Here is a 6,400-nt window from a genome sequence, read left to right on the forward strand (position 1 = left end):
ACCTGAACTAACCTCAGGGAGAAAGACAGAGAAAAGATGAGTGGCCAACTGTGTGCCGCTGTGTGTTTGTGTGGCTGATTGTTTGCCACTGAGGTGTGTTTGCAAGTTGTATGCACGTAGGTGCGTGCCGCAAACGGTTTATACTACTGGAGACGAAATTGTGTGGTTGCAAGGGTGTCAGTGAGTGTCAGGTTGCTGGGGTGATATTGCGTGGTTGCAGGGGTCTCGATGAGTATGAAGGTTTGTTTTTTGAGACGCCATTGCGTGGTTGCAAGGGTCTCAGTTTGGTTTGCTGAGACGATATTGCGTGGTCGCAAGGGTCTCAGTCTGGTTTTGCTGAGACGATATTGCATGGTTGCAAGGGTCTTGATGAGTAGGAAGTTGTTTTGAGATGATATTGCGTGGCTGCAAGGGTCTCAATGAGTGTCAGGCTGCTGAGATGATATTGCGTGATTACAAGGGTCTCGATGCGTATGAGGTTTTTAATTTTTTTTATGATGAAATTGCGTAGTTGCAAGGGTCTCGATGAGTGAGGGGTTGCTGAGACGATATTGCGTTTTGCAAGGGTCTCAAATGAGTGTTAGGCTGCTGAGACGATTTTGTATGGTTGCAAGGGTCTGAATGGGCGTCAGGTTGCTGAGAAGAGATTGCGTGGTCGCAAAGGTCAAGAAGAGTGTGAGGTTGCTGAGACAATATTACGTTTTGCAAGGGTCTCAACAAGAGTGACAGGCTGCTGAGACGGCAAAACAACAAGGTTTGGTGTAGAAAATAGAACGTGAGAAGTGCGTACGAATAATTCGTAAGTTCCACTGTGTGAACCAAACACATGATATGGCCACGAATTTTGACATGACAAACACGGCAACGAATCCTACCTGTGACAGTGAACGCGCAACTGGGTTCGCATTGGACTGGAGCGGGTGTGCAACACACACGAAGATTACGCACAAGAAATATCTTTGGTTTGGTAAATGAGAGAAAAACCATGTACAAACGATTCGTAGGTTCCTCTGCGGGAACTAAAACACACGGCATGGGGGAAACAATGAATGGCAACAGTAGAAAGTATGAAATGTATCGGATACGAATTGGCTGTAAAGAGAAATTACTCTGATACAAATCGGTTGTAAAGTGTATGAAATTAATCCGATACGAATTGGTAGTAAGGAGTATCAAATTAATCTGATACGAATTGGTTGTAGAGTGTATGCCACCCCTTGCTCTGAAACCAAACACATACCAACCACCCAGCCCCCAGACTAATACAGTGCAGAAAAGGCACCAGGTGGGTCTAATTACCACCTAATTACCACCTCAATCAGCCACAGAACCCGTAAAACAATACATGCTCATCTGCAAATGGATGAGACGGCAACCCCATGGACCGTAAAGCCTCGTACACACGATCGGATTTTCCGCAGACCAAACCTCTGACTTTTCTCCGAAGGCGTGTGCCTGGACTTTGTCTTGCATACAAATGGCAAGCAATTGTCGGCCAACAAACATGAATGTAGTGACGTACTACGTGTTTTTTCAGCTGTTTAGCGCCACCCTTTGGGCTTCTTCTGCTAATGTCGTGTTAGTAGAAGTTTGGTGATTGTTAATTCGTGCTTTTCATTTTGCGCTTTTCATTTTGCGCTTTTCAGTTTGCGCTTTTCATTTTGTGCTTTTCAGTTTGTTTCTGAATGGCCGTTCGTTAACCAGACATGCTGCGGAATAGGAGGAGATAACGTGTTATTTATTATTGGCCATGGTGTTATTGCTTTGACCCAAGTCCAGTCCAGGAACAGGAGGAGGAGGATTTCTTGGACCAAAAATTAATCGTGACCAATTATGTCATATGCCTTTGCTGCTGGAGCTCCAGGAGAATAATCCAGATGATTTTCAGAAATATCTCTGGATGACAGACCCCTGCTTTCACACACTCTTGGCATTGCTGACCCTCTATATTAAGAAGCAGGACACATGCATGAGGATTTTATTTTATTTTTTGGTTGAATAATGATTTGATTTGTTACATTTTCTATATTTTTGGATGCATAGAATGCACTTTTTGGTTAAGTTCTATTGGCAGATAGCATGTCTAACTTTATTTGTTTTCTTTATAAAAATAAAATAAAAAAATTGTGTAGAATAATACTTGACTATGTGTTTAACTTCAAATGACAGTTTGGGAGTAGGCAGTTACATGTAAAAAATACAATGTAAAATCGACAAGGGACACCAACATAGTTGTATCTTTGATCTTAAAAACTACAGGATAATGGTGTTGTGGTAACTTGCCCAAAAAAAAAAAAAAAAAAAAGCATAATAATATTATTCTTGATATCACTAGAAAAAAAAAGCCTTTGAAAATTCGTTTGCAATAACTCCATCAGTATCAACAGCAAAGCAACTTCATTATTATCCCATTAATGAAGAAGAGAATGTGCGCTGCATTTTGAGATTCCATAATTTGCCACATCACAAATGTGAATTCTCCATTACGAGCGCTAGTTTACAAGACCGACTGCTTCTGGCTCATCCTTGCTTCCAAGCATGATTGTTTGTACTTTGGACTTTTGTCCGACGGACTTGTGTACACACGCTCGGAAAATCTGACAACAGACATTTGTCTGCGGAAAATTTTAAAGCCTGCCATCCAACATTTGTAAGCGGAAAATCCGACAACAATTGTCTGATGGAGCGTACAAACGGTCGGATTTTCCACCAACCGCCTGTCATCACACATTTCCTGTCGGAAAATTTGATCGTGTGTACACGGCCTTAGCCCTGGTCACACTTTGGAACGATTTGACATGCGATTTGACATATCAAATTGCATGTCAAATTGGCGTCAATTGCCAGCAATGACACTGTCCTGATTGGTGCAACGCTGCATTTGCATTTCAAAAAGTAGTTTCTGTATTACTTTTTGCGATTTCAGGCTGCGATTTACATTGACATCTGTGCAGAAACCTGAAATTGCGGCCCAAAATGGGACTGACATGCGGGAGTGAAATCGTGCGAGTTCAGCTGAACTCGCACGGCTTCATTCCCGCAGCTCAGTGTGAACCTGGATTGGATTTACAAATGAATCATATGTTTGGCAGAAGGAACTTACGAATGTACTACGCCTGTGCCGAATGATGTCGGGACATGAGCGACAACAACTCGGAGGCAGGTTTTTTTACGAAAGGGATGCAGGATAGGAAGCATAACGAATCGCAAGATTGCACATGAAACAAAAAGGTTATAATACTACCTGCGGCAGTGAGCAGGAACCGCCAACGAAGACCGCGAACGCAGAAGCCGCAATGCACTTGCGATCAAATGCACAGACTCGCGAACATGAGGTGAGCTGGGAAGAGTCAGCCCAGTGACGTGTAGTATCGTGCACTGAACTGGCAAAGAGCATGGGCGAATGGGCTGCTTAAATACCCTCCGGGGCTCCTCCCATAACTTCAGGCCACCATACTGGCCTTTATATACATATATATATATATATATATATATATATATATATATACACACTCGTTGCATAGATTTTCTCATAAATTTATGTGGATTTAGTGACCATCTCGTTTTATGTGGACACGGGCAGAATGAGACATTGACCGGTTCAATAAAAACCAGCCAACATTCAGCCCGTGAGCATGTCAGCCAGTCCAACAAAAGCCAGCCGAGCCTGCTGGAAAACTAGGAGCTGACCGTAGTGTTCTGGCAAGGGAGGGGGTAGTTTAAAGGGGTGCCCCCTGTCAGAACACAATAGCTCAGTGAGGGAGATTGCTGTACTAAAGTTGGACTGTTAGTACAATGGCTCTGACCAGAGCTGTCAGATTTTTTTCATTCAACCCAGTGGGCTGTGTGTACCTGGTAGTGTTTACCAGGCTTAAGACTTAGTACCAGCTCTATTACAATCTGAGTAGCAGCCTTCAGACACAAAGGAAAGCTTAGCTGATATAGTATTGACTTAACAGTAGTTGATGTAACAACTTTGAGCCTAATTTATTAAGAGTGTTGCATAAGAACCCTGCTGCTCTATAGCATCTACAATCGAACCTACCCTCAAAAAAGTGGAAAGCGATACTTTAAATGTTGAAACTTGGCTTGTTGACTTGACTAGATACTTCTCTAAATGCTGTATATAATTCAATTAACTCAAAAAAACATTTAAGTTACCACACAATAGAATGTGTGTTTACTGTAACATCCCCTTACCCTGATGTATGTACAGAATCATATCTGGTTTATGTGTACACTAAGCTTTATTTCCTCAGAAATATAGAAGATTACCTTATAATTGAATGTATGTTTCTTCTAATGGATTCTGTATTACTCTGAAAAAAACTTCAATCAAACGTAATCTTTTAAAAAAACATTGTCTTTCCTCTTGCAATTTACGGTTCCACTGTTACCTAAAGCCCCGTACACACAGGCCGAATGTCGGGAGACATTGGTCAGTTAAAAAAAAAAAAATGAGGTCATTCAGCCTATGTGTATGCCCCATGCCCCCCCTCCCCTTGGGGGACAGACGTCGACTTTTGTCGGACAAGCATGCTGGAAAACCAGCAGCTGACGACTCCCGATCAGCGTTCTCAGCCAATGGCAGAGAGGGCTGACCAGAGCTGGCAGTTTTTTTTTTGTTCAACCCATAGTGTGTACCCGGCTTTAGAGTCTTATGCCCTGTACACACGACTGGTTTTGCTGTCGGAATAAACTCCGAAGGTTTCTCCGATGGAACTCCGACGTAATTCCATTCAAGCGGTCTTGCCTACACATGGTCAAACCTAAGTCCGACCAAAGTCCGTCTATCAAGAACGCGGTGACATACAACACTTACGATGAGACTAGAAAAAGGAAGTTCAATAGCCAGTAGCCAGTAGCCAATAGCTTCCGTCTCATATTTGCTTCAGAGCATGCGTCATTTTTGGTCCGTTGGAACAGCATGCAGATGGGCGGTTTTCCCGATAGGAATTGGTTCAGTCGGAAATATTTAGAACATGTTCCATTTCTAGGTCCATCAGAATTTTCGAAAAAATAAGTCCAATGAGGCATACACACAATCGGAATAGACGATAAAAAGCTTCCGTCTGACTTTTTCTGTCAGACATTCCGCTCGTGTGTACGCGGCTTTATTCCTTTTACTGCATTATGGGGCATCTAACCCCTTCTGTTACATTCACTGTACTGTAGAATACAATAAAATTCTGACAGGACAAGCAAGATCTCTTCTAAAGACTGGACCAGGTGGATGGTGCCAGCTGCCAAAGAAATCTGTTAAATAACCCGGATGATAAACTAACTCTTCAACATCTATTAGAATGTGACACGTCTGTTTTTAGTGGTCTGATCATTTCAAGACTTTGTAAAGTAAATCTCACATGAGGGAAATAACAGGCTTCAACTTTGAATCACTGGCCCAGAACAAACAAAACAGATCAGGAAAATAAGAACAAAGCTAAAAGAGCTTATCTGCACATATATTCTTAATCAGTATCTCTGAGTTTTGAAAGCAGTAGGTCAAAGTGTATGTGAAGCCTAAGAAATAACTTCTATTCTACTGAATAAACTGAAGATAGAAGCTGATTGGCTACCATGAACAGCTGCACCACATCATTTTGCACTCTCCTTCTGCCCTAGAGTAAGAAAGCTGCTCTAATGCCGTGTACACACGGTTGGAATTTTCAGCTACAAAAGTCCGACAGCCCGTCCGACAGACTTTCGACAGACTTTCGATGGACTTTTTGGCAGACTTTCAACAGACTTTCTAACGACCGTACTTGCCTACACACGATCACACCAAAGTCTGACGGATTCGTACGTGATGACGTACACTGGACTAAAATAAGGAAGTTGATAGCCAGTAGCCAATAGCTGCCCTAGCGTGGGTTTTTGTCCGTCGGACTAGCATACAGACGAGCGGATTTCTGGGTCCGACGGAGTTACGATGTAAAGATTTGAAGCATGTTCCAAATCTAAAGTCCGTCAGATTTGCGACTGGAGGTGGTCCGGTGAAGCCCACACATGATCGAATTGTCCGCCGGATTTGGTCCGTCGGCGTCCGTTGGACAAGTCCAGTCGAAAAGTCCGACCGTGTGTACGTGGCATTATAGTTACAATAGGTGAAGTAGGATATCCAGGTAAAAAGAAAAGAAAAAAAGTCTAAAAAAAATATGAATGCAGCCACCACATCCAAGGACTGGTAAGCTGTAAAATATAATTTTTGTTCTACTATCTATCTTCTAGATAACAGCCAGGCAACTAACAAACCCAGGAAAGCCTCACAATGGCACTCTCTGTTTTACAGAGGGAGGTTCAACCGTAGATATGTGTGTTGGTTGAAAATATTCTTCTGCGGTCTAATTAGGCAGAAACAAATGGTAAGATTGCCTTGTGTATACCCAGATTTATGCAATTT

At 42.5% G+C, this 6,400-nt stretch overlaps 1 protein-coding gene across 4 annotated transcripts in view; it reads right to left on the reverse strand.

The window, feature by feature from the left end:
- CCDC146 (coiled-coil domain containing 146) overlaps window positions 1–6,400 on the reverse strand; it is a 160,355-nt gene that overhangs the window by 104,316 nt on the left and 49,639 nt on the right. The window lies entirely within an intron of this gene.

The sequence above is a fragment of the Aquarana catesbeiana genome, linkage group LG03 (assembly GCF_042186555.1).
Source record: "Aquarana catesbeiana isolate 2022-GZ linkage group LG03, ASM4218655v1, whole genome shotgun sequence".
Classification (NCBI taxonomy): domain Eukaryota; kingdom Metazoa; phylum Chordata; class Amphibia; order Anura; family Ranidae; genus Aquarana; species Aquarana catesbeiana.